At 44.8% G+C, this 13,459-nt stretch overlaps 2 protein-coding genes across 5 annotated transcripts in view; both read right to left on the minus strand.

The window, feature by feature from the left end:
- Positions 1-13,459, minus strand: part of LOC308597814 (uncharacterized protein) — a 349,730-nt gene that overhangs the window by 107,898 nt on the left and 228,373 nt on the right. The gene's annotated exons all lie outside the window — the stretch shown is intronic.
- LOC308597677 (semaphorin-4D-like) overlaps positions 1-13,459 on the minus strand; it is a 122,029-nt gene that overhangs the window by 88,478 nt on the left and 20,092 nt on the right. The gene's annotated exons all lie outside the window — the stretch shown is intronic.

Here is a 13,459-nt window from a genome sequence, read left to right on the forward strand (position 1 = left end):
GGTATACAAACCTGCACCGTTCTTTGCGGGAAACAACCAAACAGTTCTTACCTTTAAGAACCCTGTGGAACCCAAGAGCTGTTATATAACTGAAAGCTTACTCAAATCCAATTCCTGTGGCCCGCAGGGCACAGCAAGACGTTCAACGCTACTGGATGTTACCAGCGGTGACAAGTAGCTTAATTCTGCCCCATTTACAACCTGCACCACACATGGGGTGCAATGTGAGAATGCGCTCAACGATGAATGTGGAAAAGCCTCTAGCCCAGACGGCACATAAAAGCCATGCCACACGATCTCATCCACAGTGGGAAAATGCACCAAACCCCACAGTGAACTAGCAACCCCTGAAAATCAAGCAAGGGAGGAAGAACAAGAAACCAGTACAGTGGTACCTTGGTTCTCAAACTTAATCTGTTCCGGAAGCCCATTCCAAAACCAAAGCATTCCAAAACCAAGGTGTGCTTTCCCATAGAAAGTAATGCAAAAAGGATTAACCCGTTGCAGACTTTTAAAAACAGCAATTTAACATGATTTTTACTACCTCATGAGACCACTGATCCATAAAATGAAAGCAATAAACAATGTACTGCAGTCACACAATCAATCAGTAGCTGAACTGGGCTCCACACAGTCACAAAAATAAAACAAAAAAGAGCCACAAAAACACAGAGTAAATAGCAAAAACAGACAGACCTCAGAGTAACACTCAAAACGCAAGTGCGGCACTCAAATCGGAAGCATAACATTCAAAACGGAGCGTATGCGGCTTCCAAAAAAAGTTCGCAAACTGGAGCACTTGCTTCCGGGTTTGCAGTGTTTGGGCTCCAAGTTGAGTACCAAGATGTTTGAGAAATCAAGGTACCACTGTACAGTGGTACCTCGGGTTACGTACGCTTCAGGTTACAGACTCCGCTAACCCAGAAATACTACCTCAGGTTAAGAACTTTGCTTCAGGATGAGAACAGAAATCGTGCTCCGGCAGCAGCGGGAGGCCCCATTAGCTAAAGTGGTGCTTCAGGTTAAGAACAGTTTCAGGTTAAGAACAGACCTCCGGAACGAATTAAGTACTTAACCCGAGGTACCACTGTATAGGATCACACAAAATGCCTGCTAGTTTAAGAGAAGCCATCTGCAGGCACTTACACAGGTCTGAGCTTCTCATGTACAATCCTAAACAGAGTCACACCTATCTGCTAGACCAGGGATGGAAAACCTGAGGCATTCCGTATGATATTGAGAGGGAAAGTCCAATGGTCAGGAATGATGAGTCTATGCTAGCATCTGGACAGCCATCTGTTCCCCATTCCAGCACTAAACCCTTTTCCTTGGAAATAATCACAATTAACGTGCACAGGACTGTAGTGCCAATCAGTGTTATTTAAGAATGCACAAAGGGGACTTTCAGGATCACATTTTAACTGCAGCGCAATACATTTCTATATCTACTAACTTAATTTAAGGTTTTCTGGAGAGTGCCAGCTTTACATGAGATTAATCCCGAAGCTTTACCAGAAAGAATAATCATTTCGCAAGTAAGATGAATAATATAAGCTTTTCAGCAACAAAACTGCTGAGTATTAATTCCTATTGTTCAACAACAGCAGTAAATGGGAATATGACTAAACAAAGAAATGCCACTAGGATCTTAGAAATCCACTCCATATGAAATTAAGAACGCTGATCATGACCTTTTAAAATCCGTACGGGGAGAGGACAGCTGATGCCAGCAGGCTGACAGATAATTAGATTAAAAGGTTGCAAATTAAAAACAGACAAGTTCAACCTAGAGGGAAATTACACATTTTTAAAAACTGCTGAAAACCACTCTCCATTAGAACAGCAGGTCAGAGCAGCACGAGTTGAAGCTTTAAAGTGCTAGCTTCAGAAATTACTGACTGGAAAATTATAAAGGCTCTGTTACAAGAGAGTGTCAGTTAAAAGGGGATGTCAGCCTCAGATAAATATTAGAGCACCCTTTCTTTGTCTTCCATCTTGTACAAGTTACTGTACAGTTTAACGCCCTCCCCCTCTGCCATTAAAAATCCACATTTCCTTCAGATACTGGAAGGGATCTGGGCAAGGGTTTTTGCTCTCCCCCCCCCCTTTTTGATGGTTTTGGTGTTAAATGACCAATCGCCTCTGGCCCCCACACTCCCTCTGTCCCCACCCAGAACACAGATTCGCTCACCAAATTCCCATTTATCACAAACCAACATTTGTCCTTACATTCAAATGAGCAAATGAGTTTGCGATCACCCTCCAAGGCAGAATTGCAAGCACCATTAAAAAAAAACAACATGGTTTGGCATTCCGGTAGGGATGGACCACAGTTTAATAATAATTCGGCTCTAAGGGCAAAGGTGCTAAACTTTCAGGGAGGAAAGGGTGTTGAAGGAACGTGTGAGCCTAGGGCTTTCTAACGTAACTTCAAATTATAGTCTGGTTTTATATGCATCACAAGCTTACATGGGATATGATCCAGCATTAGCGCACTGCCAGTTATCTTTAGAAAGGGAAATTATTTTCTGTTCAACACTGGTAACGCATTGCAAAGGAATCCCTCCCACACTAAAATTGTGAGAAGCAAAGGCAACGGTGATAAGAATAGGAATGTGACGGTAATATTTGTCAAGTGTGAACATTACGAAGAAGCCTGAAGATGGCATGTGACTTAATATATAGATTCCATTCTGAAGGTACACTGTAAACTCTGCAGAGATTAAGAAAGGTGACTGTGTCTCAGTTATCCACCCTCTGGTAACCTCCAGGTTAAACTGCTACAATATATTACATGCAGTACTGCCTTGGAGATGTTGATAATCTAGAAACTGCATTCAGTACTAACAGGGACTGTAAAATGTAAACTGCATTTCTTTCAAAGTGCTGGTTTTGATGTTTAAAGCCCTTCACAGCCTAGGACCAGGACAACTGAAGAACCACTTTTCTCCATACAGTCGTACCTTGGAAGTCGAACAGAATCCATTCCAGAAATCCGTTTGACTTCCAAAATGTTCAGAAACCAAAGTTCGGCTTCTGATTGGATGCAGGAAGCTCCTGCGCCCAATCGGAAGCCGCGGAAGCCCTGTCAGACGTTTGGCTTCCAAAGGAACCTTCGAAAACACAAACACTTCCAGGTTTCGATCGCTCGGGAGCTGATTTAGGTATGACTGTATATACTTCCCTTCCATTAATATATTCTTTTCCTGCTGTCCAAGGCAAAGTTAGTGGCTACCCTGAGAAGTGAGGGCCTTCTCTGTGGTAGCACCCCAGTGAGGTTCATCTAGCACCTGCTTTATTGCCCTCAGCATCAGGCAAATACATTATTTTAGATGCAATGTTAATACTGCTATTTATGCTGCTGTTTTTATTTAGCACATTACAACTTTGTTTCTCCCCATTCACATTTCTGCTGTTTTGATCCTTCTGTAAACTACGCTAGACATACACTATCACAAATAAGATTTTAAAGGGGAATTCAACATCATGCAAGGTGATCAATAGCACATGCAACAATATCCCCATAGTCCTCCTCCTGTTCCATAGATTTCCCCAGCCCCTCAAGCCAAATTCAGGGTGGGGTGTGCAGGGGCTTGTTGCACAAGCAGAAACTGACAGAACTCACTAGCTGAATCCCAGCCTTTCTTACACATTTCTGAACATGACTTTTCCTCCATTTGTCTCATTTTGATCCCAAACTTTCAGCCAAAGAGCTCAAGGAAAAATATAAAGTTCCCATTCAGATAAGTGTTGCAGCAAGGGGCAGTAATTGAAGAACACAAAAGCAGGTTTACATTTTTATTACGAAATTACCGGTAGTAATAGTGCACCTATGTGTTTTCCTTTACATCTGCACAAGTAAAAGTACTAGAGAGAGATACTACTACTTTTCACGTGAGTTGATTACTCAAGAGGTGTAACACGGATTATACCTGCTCCAAAGGCCACTCAATGAACTTCAAGGTCCAGATGGTGTCTGAACCCAGGTTTCCCTGGTAGAAGCCTGACAAGTCTTTGTGTGAAATCAGCCAGAGACTATTTGCAGCATATAGTTTGTACTTGTTTTGCAAATAAAATAAAAAAACTGGAGGGAGAAGGCAGAGACATTATTTTACTCTCTATAAAAACCTCTTAGCGGCAAAGCAATAGCTGAATGCTTTTGCTTTAGAAGCAAATCAATTTGGCTCACACCATCTATTCTTTCTCTTTCAGTGCCAATGTTCTCACAGGAAGGCTGAAAGTCTAACAGGAAAAGCATGCAAGCAATAGGAAGAAAAATGTTTGTATGTTTCACACCAATTTACATCCTGCCTTTCCACAAAAACAGCACTCATGGCAGAGTTTATCCCTGTAAATGGCCTAACTCGGAATGCATTCCCGTCCTATTTGCATTGATGGCATTTAAAAGCAACTTCCTTTTAAGTGAGCTACGCTGTTCAGACCCTCTTTATTTCCAAGGAAAGCAGGCAATGGCAGCCCCACACTGACATTTATTTCCCCAACAACAAGTCTTCTCATATTTTAATTCCAAGAACTCCTCAAGAACCACTCATGCAAGCTTCCTCAAAACAGCCCCCCAAGAAGAGATGGGGAACTGTATTTCTCTCTAAGGTCAACTACTTCAAGGGTAACCTGTCATTATGGTAGTGCATGGGCCAGAATCACAACAAGTTTTTTCCACCCTCTCCTTGCCCTGCTCTTGCCAGAGGCCTCCCCTTTTTGCCCTTGCAGAAAGCTTCCCTCCGCCTCCTACAGTCCTTCTGCTTCGGCTCTCCTTTGAAGCCACTTCCCTTCCTCAGTTTCCCCCAGACACATGAGATTCGGCTGAGGGCCACGTGCAACTCTTGGTCCACAGATTGCCCGACTCTGCTCTGAATGCAAGCTTCTCAAGTTTCCCAGGCCTAAGAGGAAAGCCTTGATGGCCAGTCAAAACTACTTGCAGTCCGAACAGAGAGATGTCAGCAGGAGAAGTGATGAAGGCATCACAGAGCCACACCAGTCTTAAAGGTAAAGGTACCCCTGCCCGTACGGGCCAGTCTTGCCAGACTCTAGGGTTGTGCGCTCATCTCACTCTATAGGCCGGGAGCCAGCGCTGTCCGCAGACACTTCCGGGTCACGTGGTTGGCGTGACAAGCTGCATCTGGCGAGCCAGCGCAGCACACGGAACGCCGTTTACCTTCCCGCTGGTAAGCGGTCCCTACTTATCTACTTGCACCCGGAGGTGCTTTTGAACTGCTAGGTTGGCAGGCGCTGGGACCGAACGACAGGAGTGCACCCCGCCGCGGGGATTCGAACCGCCGACCATGCGATCGGCAAGTCCTAGGCGCTGAGGTTTTACCCACAGCGCCACCCGCGTCCCACACCAGTCTTAGGCAACATTAAATACGGTACTTTCATCCATGTGCCCTGCACAAATTCATTGCACTGATGCGAGATTTCAGGACGCAGTGCAAGGAGCTGTGACCTCAAACTGGAAGACGGATCATGGCACCAGATACTGTATATAACACCTGTGAAGACTTCCAGTGGTGCCCTTCATTGCCAGGTGTGTCCTGCTGGAAACAGAAAAGGGCTTTCCCCTTGGCCTGCCTTTATATCCACTCAGTGGTCAAGTGCTTTTGTGACATCACAAGAAACCCACAGCCAATGGCAACAGCTGGGGAGGCATCATCTTCATTGCTTTGAGCCTCACAATGGCGGGTGGACCTATCAGTGATGGTGTGCTTATTTATTCGGGCCATGGGTGGTTCTATGGTCTAAACCACTGAGCCTCTTGGCCTGCCGATCAGAAGGTCAGTGGTTTGAATCCCCATGAGAAGGTGAGCTCCCGTTGCTCAGTCTCAGCTCCTGCCAACCTAGCAGTTTGCAAGCATGCCAGTGCAAGTAGATAAACAGGTACCACTGCAGCAAGAAGGTAAATGGCGTTTCCGTGCACTCTGACTTCCATCATGATGTCCCGTTGCGCCAAAAGCGGTTTAGTCATGCTGACCACATAACCCAGAAAGCTCTCTGTGGACAAACACCGACTCCCTCGGCCTGAAAGCAAGAAGAATGCCGCAACCCCAGTCACCTTTGACTGGACTTAATCGTCCAGTGGTTGTTTACCTTTTTTACCCAGGACCAGCAGCACACAGCTGACTCCCCATGGTAAGCGTAAAGTTATTGGGGTGATTGTCTCCGCAACTTTGTGTCATGCACGTCCCTTCCATGGCAGCCATTTTTTGACTGGTGCCTCCAGAACTCTTATCAAAATTCAAAATGTGCCCATTCATCCAAAAAGGAAGGCAACCCCTGATGTTTGGCCTCAGCCAATGCCTGATAGAATCAAGTTATTAAAACCAATGTTTAACATCCTGATTCCCAGCATGGAATGGAACTACAAGTCAATGGTGGGGTTTTTTGGGGGGGGGGGTCACAGCTACGTTACTGGAAAGCAGAACCAGTAAGATCAAATGGGATTTTGCTTCCAAATAAACCCATTGGGTTGAGTTCCTTGTTCCTGGCTTGGAAAAATATCTCAGGAGGCCAGTGTTAATTTAGTCACTGATTTTAACAAAATTCTCTTGGCTTTCTAAGGAGAAGCTAAACAAAATGCAATCCAGATCTTAGCTGCTTCCTCGCCTGCACTGATGGAAGCTAACGTGATCGGACGACAACGTGAGCAGTATTTTACAAGTCATTTTCATAACCAAAGCCAGCATGTACTATTGGATCTTGCTCTGGCATGCTGTGCTTTACAAGCCCATCTGGTCCTGTTTAAACCAAATGATAGAATAATTCCCCCCCCCCCAAGTTTGGGGATTCTTTCAAAGGGGAATCATTACTTTCACAGTGCTTCTTGGGAGCATTATTTGATATAGACTGAAGCAACACTGGAGTCGTGGGAAGAACAATGGCTACTCTGTCTACATAATAAAATGCCCAGTGCGCAAGCTGTCTGGCCCATTTAGACTGCTGAAAATATTATTATTTTCCCCCCTGGGTGGAAGAATTAAATTTACATTTTTCTCCCTGACTTACAGGACGCTTAGAAAATCCAACAAGTGAAAAATATTTAAGGGCCACTACTGCTAGTAACTGTCACAATTGATTGCTGTTTCTACCATCATGGTCATATCAACCACAAAAAATATATATAAATACACTAATCCAATATTAAAGAACAGAATCAACCCAAGTACATCTTTACATTAAAATGTACCTCAACCTTTGGGCAGCCACTGCAAATCTTGCAGCTCACAACTGATAGTTAGCAGAAACGTCAACAGATATCTATTAACAGAAAAGGGTTTTGCCGCTGTCCCAGGGTTTTCTTTTGTGTGTATATTTAGGTTTTTTTTAACCTCCTGGCTGATAAGATACATAGCTTCTGTTCGATTCCTCCCCCCAATATTTGTATATTTTTGTTGTTTTCACAAACTATATAAGCCAAAAATAAGTCAGAGAGACTTAAGGGGCAGTCCCTTTGCTCACACTGGAATCCCCTATGACTCACTCAGCCAGCTTGCAGGTAAGGACAGCTTATCCCATTTTTAGCATAGGGTGGGAGGCTAAAAATTGCGGCTCACTTTCAGAGCTGGATCTGAACCTAGGACACTCATCTCATCATCCAACTCTACAGCAGACTCATTGTATGAATTTGGGTGTTTGCTTCTAACATGGAATTATTCTCCATATTGGGGGGAAATATCCACACTATTCTCTGTGCAGGTGAACTTTACACAGAAGTGTCTATATTGCTGTTGATGAACATGCCAGGAAGCCACCAGCACCCTAGCTTCCCTACAAAGCCACATGTAGCAACTTAAACGTTCTTCTAAAACGATGTACATCATGGGTAGGCAAACTAAGGCCCGGGGGCCGGATCCGGCCCAATCGCCTTCTCAATCCGGCCCACGAACAGTCTGGGAATCAGCGTGTTTTTACATGAGTAGAATGTGTCCTTTTATTTAAAATGCATCTCTGGGTTATTTGTGGGGCATAGGAATTCATTCTTCTTTTTTCAAAATATAGTCCGGCCCCCCACAAGGTCTGAGGGACAGTGGACCGGCCCCGTGCTGGAAAAGTTTGCAGACCCCTGATGTATATGCTCAATATTTTCCGGAAGAGATCAATCCTGTCTTTGCACCCCATTTGTCGAAGAAAAAAGTATTGCAATGGGAAAGGTAACAAGGTGTTATGTTTGTTTTCTCTAGCAAGGTGCTCCCATATCTATAAATCATCACCCCAGCACAACTGCTATAACTCAAATTCTAAGGACTTTCAAAAGGATTATAAAATGTCTGCGACTCCAAAGGATTAGGTCACATGCTGAAGCCTGCAGTTTTCAACTATATTCATGGCTTTCAGGCAGAAAGATGGAACAGCTGCATGACGCATTCATCACGAGAGACAGGGATTCATTTAAAATTGCTTGAGGGCAGGATGTTGGGGTGAAAATCAACTTCTCTCCATTCACAAAAGCTATGAGCTATCAAACAGACTGCATGCCCACAGGCATTACAAACCCTCAGGATACCAGCCTCTTAAATCAAAACAATTCATCCCTTTGGACAGGTAATATTGTGTGACTAAGCAATACAATAAAGGACAGAGACATTTGCTTTCACCGTGAAGCAGACAGGAAAATGACTTATTTCCTGTTAGTCCCCCTTACTCATATCTCCCTTGTAATGCTACTGTTGCAAGGCACCTGAGCAAAAAACAAAACACAAATTCTGAACTAAGGCATGTACCTTGCTCACCTTCTGCACAGATGGTTCATAATTCACAAATGCATCGCTTCCATGTTTTGCCCTATTTTACCCCTCCACCCAAGATTCTTTTCGTAGCCCCGGTTAGAGTATGTGCATATTAAACAAGGGGACGCGGGTGGCGCTGTGCTCTAAACCACTGAGCCTCTAGAGTTTCCCGATCAGAAGGTCGGCGGTTCGAATCCCCGCGACGGGGTGAGCTCCCGTTGCTCTGTCACAGCTCCTGCCAACCTAGCAGTTCAAAAGCACACCAGCGCAAGTAGATAAATAGATACTTCCGCGGCGGAAAGGTAAACGGCATTTCCGTGCGCTCTGGCTTCTGTCACAGTGTTCCATTGCACCAGAAGTGATATAGTCATGCTGGTCACATGACCCGGAAAGCTGTCGGTGGCCAAACGCTGGCTCCCTCGGCCTGAAAAGCGAGATGAGTGACGCAACCCCATAGTCGCCTTTGACTGGACTTAACCATCCAGGGGTCCTTCTTATTATTATTATTATCATCATCATCATTAAACAAGTTAATACGTAGAGGCAGAAGTAGGATCACAACCACTGGACCCCAACCTTTCCACATTTTCAGCAGAAGGCGTAAAATGAATTACAGTCATATCTCGGGTTACAGACGCTTCAGGTTGCGTTTTTTAGGGTTATGGATGCACCGAAACCAGGAAGTACCGGAATGGGTTACTTCCGTTATTTGGCGGTCGCACATGTGCAGAAGCGATAAATCACGCTTTGCGCATGCACAGAAGCGCCAAATCGCAACCTGTGCGTACGCAGATGCAGCGCTGCGGGTTGCGAACGTGCCTGCCGCATGGATCACATTCGCAACCCGAGCATCCACTGTATAGGAGTGTGTGCTCTCAGTACACCTGAGAATGCAGATTCCAAACAAGAGCCTCTGCACACATAGCTGTATGTCCCCAGAGCCCTTTCACACCTTCTACTGAACAAGTGGTTGTCAGGACCAGCAGGCAAGAACTCACTCCCCTGCCTACAAGCTTTCAATACATGTACAAAGTGAACAGGGCTTGCATTGCCTACTGCCTAATGATCACACAAATATTAGTGAGCCACAGTTGAGCCCGAATGCCTTGACCTAATCAAATATAGTCCACCAAAGAGCTAAGCATTCCAGTTTTTAACTGGCATACAGATGAATCTAGATTCTGCACAAGGACTGGGGAGAGCATGTGTCACAAACGGCGGCTCTTCTTCTTTTTTTTTTGTCATTTGCACTAACAGCCAATGTCACATACCCAAAGAAGAGCCCAAATGTCTTAACTGAATTATAGTCAGGTTGGATTGATTTAAAATCAAGTTGAGGGCTGCTAGGGTTTCCTAAGGAAATCTGCAAGTGTAGGGGAAGTCACACACATACAAATGCCATTGATCAAGACAGAATTTAAGTTAATGAAGCTTTCTTCATCACAGCATCTCTGAATAACATTCTGCCTGCCATGCAGCTGTTAAAATGTACAGAGCTTTATTTTTTTTAAAGGACACCACACTTAGATCATAGGAAGTCACATTGTTTCCAGAAACAAAATTATGCAGAACGGTGGATTGTATTTCTGAAAACGGTTTTTGTTAGAATACTCTATTTGCCTCATCCCCAAAGGATGACGTCTGATTTTTCTAAGTAGTTCTACCTGTGCGGTTAGTATCATCGCTGTGCAGGCTTAGCCCCGCTGCTAGAGATACATTTCAACAAGCCACATATAAACGAAGGTGTACTAAAATTAACAGGCTTAAAAATAGAAAGGCTCACACTGGTTACTCAGTGTGCGTCTGCAAGCTCTGCATGAGCTGCCACATAAACCAGTAGAAACACTTCCCACAGACCCACAGGATAGAAGACTTGCTACTCAAAGCTTGCTACACAGGCTGCAAACGGAGGGGACGGATTGACAGTCCTTAACAACAATAATTGCCTAATAGAGGGATAGAACCTAAAAAGTTTTCACGTGTTCCTATAAACCTTCCTCTATTAAAAACAACAACAACCCATTTATGTCCTGACACATGGAAAAAAGTGGTTTATGATTAAGATTTTATTTATTATGGTTTTCACATCTTTTCTCCGTTTTGGATTAGAGCAGGGGTCAGCAAACGTTTTCAGCCATGGGCCGGTCCACTGTCCCTCAGACCATGTGGGGGGCCGGACTATATTTTTTTTTGGGGGGGGTTGAACGAATTCCTATGCCCCACAAATAACCCAGAGATAAATTTTAAATAAAAGCACATATTCTACTCGTGTAAAAACACCAGGCAGGCCCCACAAATAACCCAGAGCTGCATTTTCAATAAAAGGGCACATTCTACTCATGTAAAACCACGCTGATTCCTGGACCGTCCGTGGGCCAGATTGAGAAGGCGATTCGGCTGGATCTGGTCCCTGGACCTTAATTTGCCTACCCCTGGATTAGAGACATCATCTGACAATTTATTTATTTTTTATGCCATTGCATTTTTGGGAGAAGTCCTATTCTCAAGTTCTGCCAGCTGAAGGGCTCTTAGGTCCTACAGCAGGGATGGGAAAACCTTGTTCTGGCTTGCAGAACAAACATGGCCCTCCAGAAATCCCAATTTTGTGTGTGAGGCTGCTGGTTGCTTCTATGTTCCAACAAGGTGAGCTCCTGCCCCACAACTGACGGCTGGGTGGGAGCACATGTTCCAATCTCCTTCAGCTACTACTCCTTTACACCTCCATGCTTGGAAGAATAGAATCGCAGAGTTGGCAGGGACCCCCAAAGGTCATCAGGCAGAAAGGAGAAGCATTGGGGGGAGGCTTTTGAAGGTGTACCTTCTCAAGGCTTTCAAAATCCCCCCGTGTCTCTTCTTCAACCCACTGCTAATGGGTGGGAACATGCCTTCCACTCCAACACCTCCCTTCCACCCCCTCCTTCGAATGTTTGAAGGCAAAGTACATGTGCGAAAGCCCTGCTGTTCCAGGATGTTTGCCTGGAACCAGGGAACGTCTGCTTTTAAAAAAGCAGGGAGAGTTCCACTGGACTAGGGCTCCTCCTGTGGCTTCTGTCCACGTGACACTTAGGTAAAGATAAAGGGACCCCTGGCCAATGTTACATGTGCTGTGATGCAACTACAGTGGTACCTCGCGTTACATACGCTTCAGGTTACAGACTCCGCGAACACAGAAATAGTAGCTCAGGTTAAGAACTTTGCTTCAGGATGAGCACAGAAATTGTGTGGTGGTGGCGTGGCAGCAGCGGGAGGCCCCATTAGCTAAAGTGGTACCTCAGGTTAAGAACAGTTTCAGGTTAAGAACGGACTTCCAGAACGAATTAAGTTCTTAACCCGAGGTACCACTGTAGGCCTGTTAGGAGCATGTCCCAATTGCTACAAATCACTAGTTGCCTCTGCATGTGGATTGTGTGTGAATTGTAGTGGTTCTTCCAGGGATGTTGAAGGCATATCTATTGTTTTTCTAGTTTTGTATTTTCTTCTCGGATGTTTCCCTGCTCCACTCCAGGGATAGGATTCACTGGCCATTCTGCCAGTGTAACAATGGCTTATCTATGGTAAGGTGAGGGACCCCTGGACGGTTAAGTCCAGTCAAAGGCGACTGTGGGGTTGCTTTTCAGGGCAAGGGAGCCGGCGTTTGTCCACAGAGAGCTTTCCGAGTCATGTGGCCAGCAGGACTAAACCGCTTCTGGTGCAACAGAACACCGTGACGGAAACCAGAGCGCACAGAAACACCATTTACCTTCCCGCCCCAGCAGTACCTATTTATCTACCTACACTGGCGCACTTTCAAACTGCTAGGTTGGCAGGAGCTGGGACAGAGAAAACAGGAGATCACCCCATGATGGGGATTTGATCCGCCACCCTTCTGATCGGCAAGCCCAAGAGGCTCAGTGGTTTAGACCACAGCGCCACCCGTGTCCCTACGCTTATCTATGGACCCAGCATAATGCAAGTACAGGATTGCTCAGTTCAAACCCTCCCTCTAGTCACAATTTGTGGCTCCTCAACACAGACTAGTTTACACTGACACAGATTCTTCAATGCTTTACTGAATAAAAAGGAAGATAAGATCACTGACGAATGAAGGATAAAAACACTAGGAAGGAAACACCTACTTTTTAAAAATGTATGCAGACCAAGTAACAAACACATCTTAACCTGTTTCTGAAGAATCTAAACCCAGCTGTTTTGCAAGACTTTTGTTTTTTTTGGCCGTATCCATGTAATAGACACGTTTTTCATGCTTGAGCAGACCGTGAAAACCTATGCATGTTTACTTATAAGTAAGCCCCACTGTGTTCAATGAGGCTCCTCCCAGGTAAGTGTGTATGGGATTACAAGTTTGTTAAAACTAATGCTTTTTTTTTGTTTTGTTTACTGTAGTTCAAGAGTGCAAAGCAAGTCACACAGGGACTCTTAAATGTGCTGGAATGCACTGAAGCTTGTATCCTTGATTTGCATATGGCTGCCTGCTTCCAAAGCCTCATTCGGTTCTTCAGAAAAAGGAACAGATTCTTGAAATCGCTCTGCTCAAGCAGAATTACGCAAATAACCAATGCCTTCAGTTTCTCGTACAGTAAGAAACTGCAGGGTCTCACACTATTGTTTACACAGTCTGAAGCAAAAAAACGCCTTCCGTGGTTCTAGGCAACGGCGAGAGATTTGCTGTCAAGTGGAAAGTCCTTTGAGAGAAGAATGACAGCATTCTAAAGCCAGCC

The sequence above is a fragment of the Podarcis bocagei genome, assembly GCF_964188305.1.
Source record: "Podarcis bocagei genome assembly, chromosome: 11".
Classification (NCBI taxonomy): Eukaryota; Metazoa; Chordata; class Lepidosauria; order Squamata; family Lacertidae; genus Podarcis; species Podarcis bocagei.